The sequence below is a fragment of the Lytechinus variegatus genome, chromosome 7 (genome assembly GCF_018143015.1).
Source record: "Lytechinus variegatus isolate NC3 chromosome 7, Lvar_3.0, whole genome shotgun sequence".
Lineage (NCBI taxonomy): Eukaryota > Metazoa > Echinodermata > Echinoidea > Temnopleuroida > Toxopneustidae > Lytechinus > Lytechinus variegatus.
The window spans coordinates 25,210,826-25,227,442 of NC_054746.1; the positions used below are offsets into that span (position 1 = coordinate 25,210,826).

The 16,617-nt window shown below is 36.9% G+C and overlaps 1 long non-coding RNA gene across 1 annotated transcript; it reads right to left on the reverse strand.

Annotated features, from left to right (window-relative positions):
- Nucleotides 1-3,195: 3,195 nt before the first annotated feature.
- LOC121418836 lies at nt 3,196-16,617 on the reverse strand. Its single transcript, XR_005970520.1, has 3 exons — nt 16,529-16,617; nt 5,180-5,268; nt 3,196-3,414 (listed from the first exon to the last, which is right to left on the reverse strand). It is a non-coding gene; the product is annotated as an uncharacterized LOC121418836 (long non-coding RNA).

Here is a 16,617-nt window from a genome sequence, read left to right on the forward strand (position 1 = left end):
CAACATAAAGCTCACATCATTCAAATTGTCAGAAATACCATTTCATTTGTTTTCTTCCAATTGTGAAACCATTTACCGCGGCATTTCCAAACTGGTCTAATTCATATATCGGACCAATACCAGCTCTTTTTCCCTTCACCCATGATCAAATACACCACAAAATTACTTCCTTCAAAATTAATTTGATTATCCCTTCCCCCACAGTGTGCATTCATTTTTTCTTCTATCAAAGATAGGCTTAATGCACGCAATGACGTGCATATTACATGTTAAGTATGCACTGCTGATAAATTGCTATGCTTAAACATGGCTTTGTCTAATGAAAGAGAAAAAAACTGTACTATAATCAAATCTAAAAAATCATTCAACCTTTATTACTATGGTGCCAGTGACACATATAAGTCACACAAGGATTAGGATGGTGGGTATTATCAAACATGGTTCTCAAAACAACGGTATCAAGTATTTCCCAAATTATACAACAGAAATATTTCGAAGTATAATCGCTCAGAGGCACAGAGCAATAAGGGACTGGGGTAAAATATCACAGAAAAGTTCTTTTCTGTTTTATTCACATACCTCAAAGATTAATTCTAAAACATAAGACAGTCTTTGATAGAGATATGAATCTTATGAAGGCTAACATCATACATCAGAATAGTAATTCAGATCAGGTTTATCAGTTAAGCAAGGAGAAAATGGCTTCTTTTTTTAATTTTCCCTTGATTCATGTTCTTTTTATTAGTGTTGCCTACATGAATGCTAATTTCAATGTACATGTCCACAACTCAAAGCAATATCGCATTGTATTATGGTAAAGTGCCAATTATTTGCATATTCAAGCAAACTTTGGTCATAAGAACATTTTCTAACAAAATGTGTGATTTTGCCACTCTTGCCAAAGCAAAAAATGACAAACGTTAATCTTTACTTCTTACAACTTGTTTTAGACAGGTGCTCAAAACTTTAGTGGTATTATACAGGTAAGTTACAAAGTTTCAAATGTATTTCATTGCATAAAAATGTAAATATTTCAATTTCACTGCCATGTAAAATATGGTTTTGATTCTTCATTAACTACAACACTAGAGACCACATAAGTGCACACAAGGACCATTTCTCTGAACAATCTGAACAAATATTCCTAATAATGACTAGCAAAATGACCACTGCAAGGGCCAAGTTTGCTCCTTTAGCACATCAAGTCCGAGCAGGTTGTAGAGCCTTCCCCTTTTTGTAAAATCCAATACCTGAATTATAACTGTGATATTATACTTCTCAAAGTCAAAAAGAAATAAATAGACACCATTCTTCTTAATCACCCATATGGCTAAGAATACAGCATTTAAAGTTGAGCTATGAAGCAGACTGCCAATAGATGGCAGTCTTTCAGAATGGAACATGGACCCAATGAAGCTTGGTTCCCTAATTCAAGCTTGAAGGTGTAGAACGTTCAATAATATCTTCAGATATTACACATATTTTTGTATTCCAAATAAAAGCAAAATTACAATCTGAACCCTCTTTCTAAAAATAAATGCAAAACAAGCTTGTTTTTTACTTTTTCCTAGAGGATTTAAAAGAATGTTGTGTATAAAGTCATCATAGATGTTGAGAGCTTAAGAGACGACAGTAACAAATTTAGATTTAGGTAAAGGTAAGACTTATCTATAACACACTGACTTTTCACAAACCACATGAGAAACAAATTCATGTACATTCACTGGACTCATTCAATGTTTCTATATACTTGACAGACAACACTCAAAATAAACTTGAGATAAAATGTATCATCACAGTTGAATTTTCGGGGGGGGGGTGTCACAAAGAAGTTCCATGAGTTACTCTCGCACTTAAATGCCAAGCTGCGCACAGTATGAAAGGCATGACTGCATTGCTCAGATCATGCCAAGAGGACGCGCAATACTGCGTATTGATCAATAAGATTGCGCGTTGCTTATCATGTACGCATCAGCATTTAAGTGCATCAAATGGCAATATAGTACATAGAAATTATTTGTGTTAAAACCATCTTTAATTTTAATAGGCCTTATTGGATGTGCTGCATGTACATGGGGAAAATAGCATTTGAAATGGGATTTGCGTTTTGATCAGAGTGATCTAATATCATAATAAAACCTTGATGATTTGGCTTTAACTCAAGGAATGCAGTGTGCAGTTTAAGAGTTTAGAGATAGGTTGTCAAGTCAAAATTAAGCTGCTCTATTAATGAGCTGTTGCAAAGATACCATCAAGACTTGCGCTAGAGGTAATAAATGATATTTAAAGGAATAAAAATTTAGAATTCGCTTCAACATCCCTGATACCTAGCTAGCATATCATTTGATTTTGTTGTCTGTGACTAGCATATCATGGATTTTGTTGTCAGTGGAAAGATGTCATTAATTGACATGACATCATCAGAAAAAATTCTTGGTTTTGATTGGTTGAGAAGCCCAGTAACTACCAGTGAATGCTAACTTGTCACTGAAGACAAACTGTATGAAACAATGCCCAAAGTCATACCCTACAGAGGACTATCCTTAGATGTAGACACCATCAGGTCATCAACAAGACATCAGGCCCATAATGTTTCAGGGGTCACCTGAAACATGTCAGTGCGACTAGCAAACTGAAAAATATCAAGTACCTATGAACTCACTTAAACCAAGGCCTCACACACTCTACAATATATCAAAGTAAATTTAAGCACAGCCCGGGTGTTGTCAACCATGTGAATTTCCCATCAAAGAATTCACTCTCAATCTTAAGATTTGATTGAGGAAATTTACAGAGCCTCATGATGACCTCTTGCTCTACTGATTCTAAATTTCAATCATGCTTATCTACAAAATATATAGTATGTGGAATTGAATATGCACATTACATATTACGGTAACTTTGGCATTATGGTCTAAACCCACTCGGCTGCACCTCGTGGGTTAAACCATGCCAAAATTACCCTGTGCACACAGTTCCTACTGACCCACTCTAACCCATGCATCATTTGTATACTGTACAAGAAAGATGCATATAGGTAATGCGCAAGCAGCACGTTTCTATTGCTGCCATGGATGAGGGTTAACTGCAGAGTGTCGTCTGCAATTCGTGAGAGTTGAGTTAATGACAAGACAAAATGGTTCCAGCTCGACTTCCCAGATGGCTGCTTATACCACAAAAGAATCACAAAGGTCTGTGTTAGTAGCCTTTACTTACCTATACATGATGGTCTATCGGCTGGAAGCCATTTGTTCTCCTTGGTGCAGATGATCTTTGGAGGTCCATCCAAGAGGTAGCCATCATTGCAGCTGAAACGCATCACAGTTTTTGGAGGAAAGGGGACGAGTTCCCCGCTCTCTGGCGGATCCCGAACTCCATTGGCAGGAGTGCCTGGATCATCACAACTAAAAACACCTGAAGCAGGAAATGTAAAAATGTTAATTTGATGAGGAGCAGGGTTCCCAATTCTAAGGGCAGAGGTCTTGCAATTCAGCAACCAGGGTTCAAAACCAATACTGTGCCAGCGGCCATTTCCTTTTAAAAAGATATGAAGGGGTCAGTTGAGGGAGTCAGGTGATTACTAAACAAGTGGAATGCCTCTGGCGGTCTCACCTGCATCACATGATTCAATATAGCAGCAGTGCTGACTTTGAAAACTACTATAAAATAATTATTCACAATAACACCATTCATATAATGATACAATACTACATGTACGTTCATTGATATTTGAACCTTGATCATGTGACCTAAAACTTGTCAGTGATACTTGATTACCCCTATATGCACATTTTATACACTATATCTATAGACTTTGAAAGTTATGACAGCAATCTAATAATTACCTCTAAAATGGCCAAAGTTCAATGACCTTAAATGACCTTTGACTTTCGTCATGTGACCTGAAATTCGCACGAGATATTCAGTGATACTTGATAACTCATATGTCCAAGTTTTATGAACTAGACCAATATACTTACAGAGTTATGATGGTAATTCAACAGATACCCCCAACATGGCCAAAGTCCATTGACCTTTGACCTTGGTCATGTGACCTGAAACTCGCACAAGATGTTCAGTGATACTTGATTACTCTTATGTCCAAGTTTTATGAACTAGACCAATAAACTTTCAAAGTTATGATGGCAATTCAACAAATACCCACAACATGGCCAAAGTTCATTGACCTTAAATGACCTTTGACCTCGGTCATGTGACCTGAAACTCAGACGGGATGTTCAATGATACTTGTATGTCCAAGTTTCATGAACTAGGTCCATATGCTTTCTAAGTTATGATGACATTTCAAAAACTTAACCTTCCGTTAAGATTTTCGTGTTGATTCCCCCAACATGGTCTAAGTTCATTGGCCCTAAATGACCTTTGACCTAGGTCATGTGACCTGAAACTAAGGCAGGATGTTCAGTAATACTTGATTAACCTTATGGCCAAGTTTCATGAACTAGGTTCATATGCTTTCTAAGTTATGATGACATTTCAAAAACTTAACCTTCCGTTAAGATTGTGTGTTAACACCGTCGCCGCCACCGTCAGAAAAACGGCGCCTATAGTCTCACTCTGCTTCGCAGGTGAGACAAAAACGATTTGTTTGCTTTACATTCAGGTCAAATAGACTCCACTTAAACATAATTTTTCTGTACCTTGCTGTACAAAAATGACATAATAAACATCAGACAAAAATGTATAATTCTCTTGTACATTTTGCATACCGGTACATTACTAAATTTCAGGAGTCTATAAATAAATAATCAAGACATGTGACACTATCCCATGTACAACTTATTTCACATTCTTGCACCTTTTTAAGCAGACTATAGCTGCAAAAAAAAATTCAAAGAACATTTTCCCATTCACAAAAGATAAACCAAAACATTTTGTCTGCCGAATTAAACCAGTATATAACTTAATTCATTATCACATGTGCATGCATGTGGGAATACAATAAACTTATTTCATTACATATATTCAAATATTCACACAAGTAAAGAAGGCCTAGAAAATGCAAAAAAGTGAACATTAACTAATTGAACTAATATTCATTCTAAACTTCAAATGAACTTACATGTTCATGTACAGGTATTATTTTACTTCATTAAAATTCAATATCAGGTTGAGAGTACTCTTACATGATTACATAATAGATGTCAATTCATCTTACCCTTATTCACAAACAGTACTAAGAAGGATGTTCCAATCGTAATCAAGAAAATAACACCATTGATGACTTCCATCTTGTCAAATTTCCACCTAAGGATTACAACAACAACAAAAAATAAAATAAAATTGAAAAACTCAAATATTCTAGTTGGTGACAAGCTTTCATAATTTTTTGTATCTGAAATCATGCAAGATGTGAGATCCAACTTCATTTTACTTATTACATCATCCATGTTTTGTAAAACAGAACATGCACCAAAATCTTATTTTTTATTATTGCAAACAGACAAGGTCCTCTACTGGTGAAAAAAGAAACTCACAATCTCTTACATGTATAGAATCACTTACTGAGGACAAGGTTATATCATAACATAAGTTTGTATTTTTAATCAAACAGAAGACAGTAAGCAAGCGTAATTCAACTGGAAATCACTGAAAAGGTTCAAGAAATTCAACAAAATAGTCAGTTGGATGTTTTATATAACTTTAAAAACTATAAAACTAAAGACTCTGACTGGCTCATGAATACTCTCATCTTTCTTACATTCCACATTTAAAAGGCATTTTTGTAATGGAAACCCGCAGCCATTGAGACTCGTATTTGCCTCCTGAAGCCGGATTAATCTACATTTATCTTCAGTAATCTACAGTTAAAATTACTGTTCATGTACATGGCTAAAGAGGGTGCTACATGTATGCCAGTTATTCTTCATGCAGTTCAATTGAGAAAAGGTTTGTTTAGTTTGGATTGTATCAAAAGCAAAGGGAAGAGTTATCCATGGACATCATGTGTCATTACTTTGTTTAAAGATAAATGCCAGTTGTGGTAATGATTTCAAAATGAGTTCGTACAGAATCCAATGAAATGATCACCAAAGTGTCTGTTTGTATTCAACAAAAAATGTGCCAAAGGATTCTGGAAGAAATTGTGTAATTGCTGAGAAATTAGCAAAGCACAGGATTCAGGTCAAGCGTCGGGCCGACATTCATAGCAATAAAAATACACTGTTCCACTTGCGCTTATCTGTGTTGGTGATGGTGATCTTCAGTGTGAACATTTTTCAGTGTAAATTTCAAGATTTCACAAAGTTCAGTTTATATGTAACTGTACCAGATCTAGATCCTTGATGATATAGTGACAAGTAAGCCTGGTTTTACTGACTTTCTCGTGAAATCAGTGTTCACTGCAACTACTTTCATTTATCTTTAAATTACTACTCTGCTAAATAAAGGAATTATAATGGATGAACATCTTTTGTTCTTATCGTAATATACACCTGAATGTCATGAAACTATGCATTTGTAATTAACTATATGTGGGGGTCCCCAACATTCTTTCAAGGTCCTAACCTCCCCTTTTCATAGATCTAGAGTACACTCACTGGTTAATGCTAAAGGGGTTGTTGCCTAAAAGTGGTTATGGCTGTGATGGACTTATTGTCTTTTCCTGAGTGCAAGACTCCTTTTGCTTCTTGCAATAGGATCTCAATTGGATGCACTCTGGTGGAGTTATTGCCGTAGTTTTGATATTGAATGAAATTAGCTACCAAGATCTTGCAAATGAATGAGTGAGCTGCCACAGGCAGATCTTATGGTCGCTAATTTCATTCGATATCGAAACGACGGCAATGGCAAAGTGCTGCAATGTATTTCTGAATGAGAATTTGAACTATGACATCGAGATCGAGGCTGAAATACAGCCATTCCTGATGTGGCTGAAATTCACGTAAGGATTGATTAGAGAGATATCTTTTAAGGTTAAAAAAAAAAACTGACAAAATTTGAGGTGAAATTAGTAACCTAGCATCGCCAGATCCACTGGTGCAAAACTACATTAACACCAATTAGCACTCTAAACCATGTCATTGACATTAGAACATCCAAACCTATTCAGTACATGTACGTCAGCGTAAAATCTTGTACTAGCACAATCAGCTACAAATGCGCACCAATTCTGTCCGTACTTACCTGCATGCGTATGTCATCGAAATATCGAGTCAAAGGTCATTTCATTGTGTTAGACAGTGTGGGAATTGCAAGCAAGTGATCCTTCTGATATGAAAATTTGAATTTTTCCATAATTTTTTCTGAATTTTAAGCGTATTTAGAATACAAATATGCCCATATATGCCCATTCTGCTTTATAAATGTATTAATTAATTCATTTAGTATAAGTTTAGGATTGTCATTTTTTTTCAAGCAATCTGCTTATGATGACAATCCTCCTGCAAATTGTAAATATCATATAATCATTTTCGTCTGGAATTATCTTTTTAATACTCTTTATTTATAATTCATGCCAAAAATGCTAACATATTATGTTATGAAAAATGTATACGAATGTTATGGATGCAGAAGAAAACAATAAATCAAATCAAATCAAAGGTTAAAAGATTAATAAATTTAAATTTTTTTTCCTGAAAATTATTGTGATATAGGTGAAATTAATGTTTATTATTATTATTACTATTTCCTAGGGAAATCCATCTGTTTACCTGTCTATAGAGACAGCCTATCCAGGCCATGTCAAGGCTCCATGATGAAAATTATTTTAGGCTCTGCCACCATTAGTCAAACTTAATGTGCTAAGCCTATGCCATGTGGTATAGTTTTCGTTCCTGATATTGTTATCTAATTTATATAGTTCTATATTCAAAATGAGATCTTGACAAGTTGACTTACTCAATAAATTTGGTCAAGATACTGTGATGAAGTACCGATTTCACTCACACTAGTACAAGGTTATTAGTATACTAACCAATTTACAAAATACATGGCACCTCCTTCGTAGGATGAGTGAATGGCACCGTGATTTCCGTGACACCTTTTTTGCATTCCCAACAACTTGTCTTATAAACTGCGAAAATAGCCTAACACTGCCTAGACCAAAAGCTTCTGTCTCTGTATTTTGGTTGTTCCGCTGAACTGTGTTGGCTCCACTCACCAATACATAGACTGAAGAGTTGTTGGTCCATACATACAGCCAACGTATTAGCAGTAACGTTAGATCTAACATTCCGCGGAAACCTGATTTTCGGATCGTTTTTTGTACATAAAATGTCACATTATAAAAAAGGAAGTACATTCAAACTTCCAAAAAAAAAATCAGAAATATCGCACCTCAGACCGCAGTTACCACTAATTCCTGTCAAATAATGATCGAAACATAGTCATCTTCGTTCCTTTGCCCTCTTGGATGACGTCATCATCCTTACAGACGTATTTACCAGTCGCTATATATCACTATTTGTGCCGCTGCTTTGTGCTTGTAGATGTGCGTGCGTTCAGAACTTGTTGCTTGCATTGATTGGCCAGGATCACTCATTCAATGAACAAGGTTATGATATAACCTATTTGGGCATATTTTTGTGTACGCCCTCTATTGGTGGAAAGTAATATGGCAAGAAAATTTTCATTTTTTTATCTCTGTTTTTAATTAAGAAAAAAATGATTTAAAGAATCAAATTGAAATAAGAGCCAAGTAGTATGAATAATAGGTGTAATGAAAACTGTCAGTGTAAAAAATCAAGCATTTGCCCCAAAGAAAAAGAGAAAATAAGCAAAACATTGCCACCCTTATTTTGCCACACATCACATGGAGATATAACTGAGATCAATTCAAGGTTATATTATAACCTTGTTCATTAAATGAGTGGCCAGGATATTGAAAATTTAATAGGAAAGCCTTGATAAAAGCACAACTTGTTGAATGTAGAGGGCAGCAACACAAGGCTGCCATTTTCTCCTCTCCGGGAGAAAATTTAAATAAGGAATAAATCATCTGTAACGTATATTTTCAACATTTTTAGTATAGCATCAAAAGAAAGATTAGAGTCCAACAAAAATAGTGGGTCTTCGTTCAATATAATATGTCATTTGTTTTTTAATTTAGAATTAGAAAAAAAATAAAAATCTGGACAAAACCTGGTCGCCCGAATTGCTGACCTGATTACACATGCAGGCTCACACTACCATCGGTGATTGAATGGGGATTACACTAAAATGTCAGAAAATTGTTAAGTAAATCCCCAGAAACGACAGTTATTCCTGTCTAAACAAAACACTGCCTAGTGCCAACCTTATTATTTCACCACACAGCGAGTCCTAAGAGAGAATAGACCAAAAGCTTCGGTCTCTGTTATTTTGGTTGTTCAGCTTAACTTCGTTGGCTTCACTCACTAAATACAGAGACCGAAGTTCTAGCGCGATTTGTACAGGGGACTCAACGGCCATATGTTTATCCCGGGGGGGGCACTCAGTATATAATGCATAGTGGGTATGTGCCGCGGAGGGGACCCCCCATTTTTACACTCAAATTTCCGTTCCAAGGCATAGCATTTTTGCCTTGTTGAGAAAAAGAACAAAGAAAGCCGCTCCAAGGCATAGCATTTTCTTCTTATCGAGAAAAAAGAAGAGAGAAATCCGCTCCAAAGCTTCGCATATTTTTCGTTACGCCGCTCCGATCGCGTTGAATGAGCTGCAATTTTGGTGAAAAGCGGCCGCAGAGCTCCCCGGCGGAGGCCGCGCTAGCTGCATCATGCACGCATGACCGTTCCGTAGGGATGCATACGCGCTCACACGCTGGCGATCCGTTCCAAGGACCCCCGTTTTCACAAACATTTGTCGTTCCGAAGCCCGTTCCAAGGACCCTCCTTTTTACAATAAGCCCGCTCCAAGGCCCCCGTTTTTTGTCTCGCCCGAGGCACACCCCCACCACTTTTTTGGTCGAGTGCCCCCCCCCGGGATGTTTATGTACTTAAGATCGGATAAAACGGGGAAGTGAAATTGCGCGACAGCCGAGGTAAGTCACTGTTTTTGTTCCTTTTAACTTGATTTTTCTCCGTTTTTTGGCAATTAATGCGAAGAGGGAATATTAATTTGCATTTTGGTCACATTAATTTTCAACATTTTTATTCATTAAAGACAAAAATTGAAGAGCCCCGATGGGGGGATTTTGCATTGCAAGTCCCCAAATGGTGGCTGCACTATAGCGAGCCGTCTGTCATCTGTGTATGAGAAATTTTTTTAAAAATGTTAAAAAACTCCTCGAAACAGACGGCTGCCAGCATGGCCAGCTGTCTAAAGAGAGAACAACATGGTTATATCATAACCTTGTACATTCAATGAGTGGTCGAAGTCTACAAATACAAAAGTACAAGTAAAAAAAAATGAAGTGAAGTTAAAACGAAAGTGAAATCTTCGTCTATCCAATTCTGGGGACGGGACAACTCGGACCACGGGACATCTCGGACCGCGGGCCGAGTTGTCCCACCCAGTACGAGATTTTTTTTCCACAAATTTGCGTCTATTTTTCCGTAATTTCGAAATTTCTTGTAAAGATTTTCTAGAGATATGGTCTGATGGTAATGTTCTTCACTTTCTATTACTTTTTTTTCGCTGAAATAAAAAAAAAGTGTAATTTTAGGCGTTTTTCGACAGCTCGCGATTCCCATAGGCGCGCGTGTATTAACTGTGTCGGTGCTCGGCTCGGCCCCGCTCAATAACTGACTTGATTTTGTGATCATTTCTCCTCAAAGTACCACTTTTATCGCAGAAGATGGACTTTGTTGTATTCCATTACCTCCATTTTCTCATCACAAGGATAAAATTTGGTGTATTTGCACGATTTTGTTCAAGTTTTTCACCTTTTTCTCTCTGGTCGCAAGAAGCGAACAACCGATAAACGGTCCGCTGCTCTTCATCGTAATTCTCCGTAGCTCGGCCGCCTAAACTGGCGGGGTGGGATTCAGACCGAATCCACAATGGAAGTGGGCGTGCACAGCAAAGAGCTGAGCTTGACTGAGTGAGAGAGAGTGAACTCGAGTTTGAAGCTTGGCAGTGTCGTATAGGCTCTGCCTTTTTTTGTAAATATATATTTTTCAATTTTTTCTATATTGATTTTCCCTGGTTTCGAGCTCTAAGATTGTAATGATATAATTATGCTTCAATTTCTTTGACTGAGTGTGACTGTGGTGTGGATGTTTGAGTTGCTCAAAAATAAGTTACGTGGGTGGGGGCTCGGGGCGATTTCACTCTTGCCCCCGAAATGCGAAAAAAATATATTCGGGGTGTAGCTGTGTGGGCATGCCGGGCTGAGGCTAGCCATCAATAATTTTTTTTTTTTTTGGAGAGGGGGGGGGGCTTAATTTTTCACTTTAAATTGATCATTTTTAGGCCTTTTTTTTCCATTTTATTTTTAATATGGAATTTCCGTGGTGTAGAGTTGAGTTTTAATTAAGTTGCAATAATCAATATGCTTTAATTTCTTTGACTTTGAATGTGACTGTGGTGTGGATGTTTGAGTCGAAAAAAAAAATACTTTTACGTGGGTGGGGGCTCGGGGCGATTTCACTCCTGCCCCTAAATGCGAAAAATATTCGGGATGTAGCTGTGTGGGCATGCCGGGCTGAGGGTAGCCCTCAATAAAAAAATGTTGGTTTTTTTTTTTGGGGGGGGGCTTAATTTTTCACTTTAAATTTATTATTTTTAGGCCTATTTTTTGTACATTTTATTTTTCATATTGAGTTTCCCTGGTGTAGAGAGTTGAGTTTTAAGTTGCAATAATTAATATTCTTCAGTTTCTTTGATTTTGAGTGTGACTGTGGTGTGGATGTTTGAGCCGAACAAAAAATACGTGGATGGGGGCTCCGAGCATTTTCACTCCTGCCCCCGAAATGTGAAAATGTTCTAGGTGTATCTGTGTGGGCATGCCAATTTCATTTTTAATTTTTATATTGAGTTTCCTTTGTGTAGAGAGCAGAGTTTTGGATATAGGGTAAAAGGGACGACGATTTGAGGGATGGCGATGATAGCATACCGGCGATAACGAGGGGTGGGCCTTGATGAGAGGGACGAGGAGGTGAGAGATGGTGATAAGAGGGATGAGGATCTTTGATGACTCTTGATGAGGGGGGGATGATGAGAGGGACAAAGGGAAAGAGATGGAGATGAGGATGTGAGGGATGGCGATGATAAGGGGTGGGCCTTGATGATGAGAGGGAAGAGGAGGTGCATGAGGGATATAAATAAGAGAGATGATGATGATGACTCTTGATAGGAGGGGTGCATGAGATGGTGAGGACGAGGATGTGAGGGATGATTATGGGAGGAAATCGGGGGGGGGGGGACGTGTCCCCCTACCAAAAATAGGGGGACACAATACCAAATGTCCACCCTACTATTTTTCTTCATGGAGAACAAAATAATGAATCATTCACAATTGAAATGATACATGTGTTTAGGACTAAATGACCTTTTATTATTGAAAACCCCCTCTTTTTTCTTGTCAATTGTTTTGGGGTTAAAAATTACCCTACATTTGGGCGATAACCTTTTTTTAAATGTTTGTCAACTTTTGCAGCCTGTGGTCCCCTCTACCTTTGCGGACAGTTTTGCACCCAAGGGGATGATGATAGGGACGAGGATGATGTGGAGGGATGGGGATAAGGTGAATAGCCGGCAGAGATAGATTTAAGAAGAAAAATCCGTCCCACGAATGCCGCCATGTAGATTCCGTCCCACATAACCCAAAAATATGGCTTGATTTTTGTTCAAAATCATGTCATGTGATGAAAAATCATATTAGGCCCTACAAGTATTTTGGTTACATTGAAAGAAAATAGGGGTAATCCTTTTTTCCAATTATAAATAAATTAAATTCTTCATTCAATAAAAATGACGAATTTATGATTTTAAATTTAATTTCTTTTACATAGCATGTGGTTTTTCTTTTTGATTAAATTCATTTTATTGCTTTATTTTTCATCACTGTGCATGTCATGATTTTTGTCTCACCTGGATGGCAGAGTGAGACTATAGGCGCCGCTTTTCCGACGGCAGCATCAACATCAAATCTTAATGCTGTCATTTAATAACCGAAGGTTATTAAATGACAGCATAACTTATATCACTGAACATCCTGCAGCGAGTTCCAGGTCACATTATCAAGGTCAAGGGTCATGTAAGGTCAATGAACTTTGGCCACATTGGGAGTATTTGTTGAATTACCATCATATCTCTTTAAGTGTATTGGTATATTTCATAAGACATGGAAATAAGAGTAACCCAGTATCACTGAACATCTTGTGCGAGTTGTATATAGTAGTTTTCAAAGTCAGCACTACTGTTATATTGAATCACGTGATGCAGGTGAGACCGCCAGAGGCATTCCACTTGTTTTATTGTAGAGACTATACTCTTTCTCGAGAAAAAGAAATAACAAATAAATCATTTAAAGGGATGCTCCGGGATGAAAATATTTATATATGAATAATGTAGACATAGCAACATTCACATATCAAAGTGCTTATTTCATAAAAATCTGATAACAAATAGCGGGGTTATTGAATTCAACTTTAAAAAATTAATCTAATTTCACATAATAAAATACAAAGAACAAGTGAGGATATGACATCATGTATGAGGTTGCTGATTAAATATCCATGAAGAAACGCCAGACCTGTTTCACCAGAAAAATACAAATCATTCTTTGAAATGCAGTGATAATATTGTTTTTCCTTATCCGATTTTGATCAAATTTTTATTGTTTCTTTGCTCAAATCATATCATTATCAGCCTCGGGTTCCCCATTGTCACTTATATATAGCTCATTAATCTTGCCACAATTTGGTCCAGTTGTTCAAATCATCTAGTAAATACAATATATTTTACTAATTGCAGAAGCTTGTCTTAAGAGTCATTGAGAAGGTGATCATACCTGCAACTTGCATGATTAATGTAAATATATACCAAAAGTCAACAATTTTCTAACTGGTACACCTTAAATGATTTCATCCATACATGATACAAGGAACTAGAAAATGTAGATTGGAAAACAACACTAGGGCAACTTAGTTTTAGATACAAAGTTCACTTTCTAGAATGGGTGAAACAAAAACAACATCACTCCAAACTGCAAAAATTATTTGATAAAAACCAAACCCTCTTCATAGTTGCTATTTGCAATATTGTATTGACGACTCTTCTCCTGTTTTTAAAACCCAGACAAGAATGACTTGTTGTTACCCCCCCCTCCTTGTACCTGTCATTTCTTTGTATTTTCCCTCTTTTTCTTTGTTTTTTTTCTATTGATCGATGTTTCATTGTTGAGTATTGTCTTTTTTTATTCCAGTAATAGAATATAAATTTAATTGAAATGAGAGTGATGAACATAATGAGAAAGGGAGACAATAATAAGATAAGAATGGAGATAAAATATGATTTGAAAATATTACAATTTACAGAATATAACATATTATTTTCTATTTATTCAGAGTTCATAATTCATTTTTATTCAGGTTTGCATTTTAAATTCAAACAAGTTAATTAGGTGATGCATTTTGGAACAATACTAAATTAAATACATTTTACTTGAATAAACAATAATTGGTAAAAATGCAAAACATAAAACTTATTTAATTTGGTATTCTTTCCTCCTGTAAAAATTAAAACTAAATAATATGGACATAAGTTCTAGTGGCGAATCGAGGGAGGGGGCACATTCGCCCCCCTTAAAAGTACTGAAAAGGCAACTTACATTTTTTTCTTTTTTTTGCTTGTCAAATTTTTCCTGAGAAAAAATTACTGTGATTTGGCAGTAAAGACCTTTTGTCAAAAATTCCTAGACAAAATGCCCCCCGGCCCTGTAGGGAAATTTTGGATCCGGCCCTGATTATATTTCAAATGGGAATAAGACTGAGTGGCCTAAAACTTGATTAAAAAATATTCTAAGCTGTAGGGCAAGGCTTCAGTCTCCAAGCTCACGACTGTACAAGTATGTCCACTTCCATTGGCAATTGTGGCTGAATTCCATCCCGGCAGCCTGACATCCACCCTTGAGACCAAGAAATGAAATTAAAGAAAGTAAATCAGTTTTATTTTAAATCCTGTAAAAAATACAAATAATTAATTTAATTAAAAATCAAGCCCCCAAATAAAACACTTTTTTTTATTGAGGGCTACCCTAAGCCCGGCATGCCCACACAGCTACATCCCGAATATTTTTCGCATTTAGGGGGCAGGAGTGAAATCGCCCCGAGCCCCCACCCACGTAAAAGTATTTTTTGTTCGACTCAAACATCCACACCACAGTCACATTCAAAGTCAAAGAAATTAAAGCATATTGATTATTGCAACTTAAAACTCAACTCTACACCACGGAAATTCAATATTAAAAATAAAATGGAAAAAAAGGCCTAAAAATGATCAATTTAAAGTGAAAAATTAAGCCCCCCCCCCTCTCAAAAAAAAAAATTATTGATGGCTAGCCTCAGCCCGGCATGCCCACACAGCTACACCCCGAATATATTTTTTTCGCATTTCGGGGGCAAGAGTGAAATCGCCCCGAGCCCCCACCCACGTAAAAATATTTTTGAGCAACTCAAACATCCACACCATAGTCACACTCAGTCAAAGAAATTGAAGCATAATTATATCATTACAATCTTAGAGCTCGAAACCAGGGAAAATCAATATAGAAAAAAATTGAAAAATATATATTTACAAAAAAAGGCAGAGCCTATACGACACTGCCAAGCTTCAAACTCGAGTTCACTCTCTCTCACTCAGTCAAGCTCAGCTCTTTGCTGTGCACGCCCACTTCCATTGTGGATTCGGTCTGAATCCCACCCCGCCAGTTTAGGCGGCCGAGCTACGGAGAATTACGATGAAGAGCAGCGGACCGTTTATCGGTTGTTCGCTTCTTGCGACCAGAGAGAAAAAGGTGAAAAACTTGAACAAAATCGTGCAAATACACCAAATTTTATCCTTGTGATGAGAAAATGGAGGTAATGGAATACAACAAAGTCCATCTTCTGCGATAAAAGTGGTACTTTGAGGAGAAATGATCACAAAATCAAGTCAGTTATTGAGCGGGGCCGAGCCGAGCACAGACACAGTTAATACACGCGCGCCTATGGGAATCGCGAGCTGTCGAAAAACGCCTAAAATTACACTTTTTTTTTTATTTCAGCGAAAAAAAAGTAATAGAAAGTGAAGAACATTACCATCAGACCATATCTCTAGAAAATCTTTACAAGAAATTTCGAAATTACGGAAAAATAGACGCAAATTTGTGAGAAAAAAATCTCGTAATGGGTGGGACAACTCGGCCCGCGGTCCGAGATGTCCCGTGGTCCGAGTTGTCCCTGATTCCCAATTCTGACCCACATCTATTGAAGCACGTGGGGCCAAGATGAATGAAAATTGAATTGTGTATCCGGCCGGTGTCCGGTTTTTTTTTTAGGCATTAGAAAAAGTTAAGTAAATTATATTTTAATTTCAAATTCACACAAAGTGCACCTAATTTTACATACGTTCATAACACAAAGAATTTCATCGATGTTATTCTTACCTAAAACAACAATAGCTACCGTTCAAGCGACTTATGTTTTGTTTTGGTTTGGGTTTTGCCAGCTGAAATTAGTTGTTAGCATTGTTACA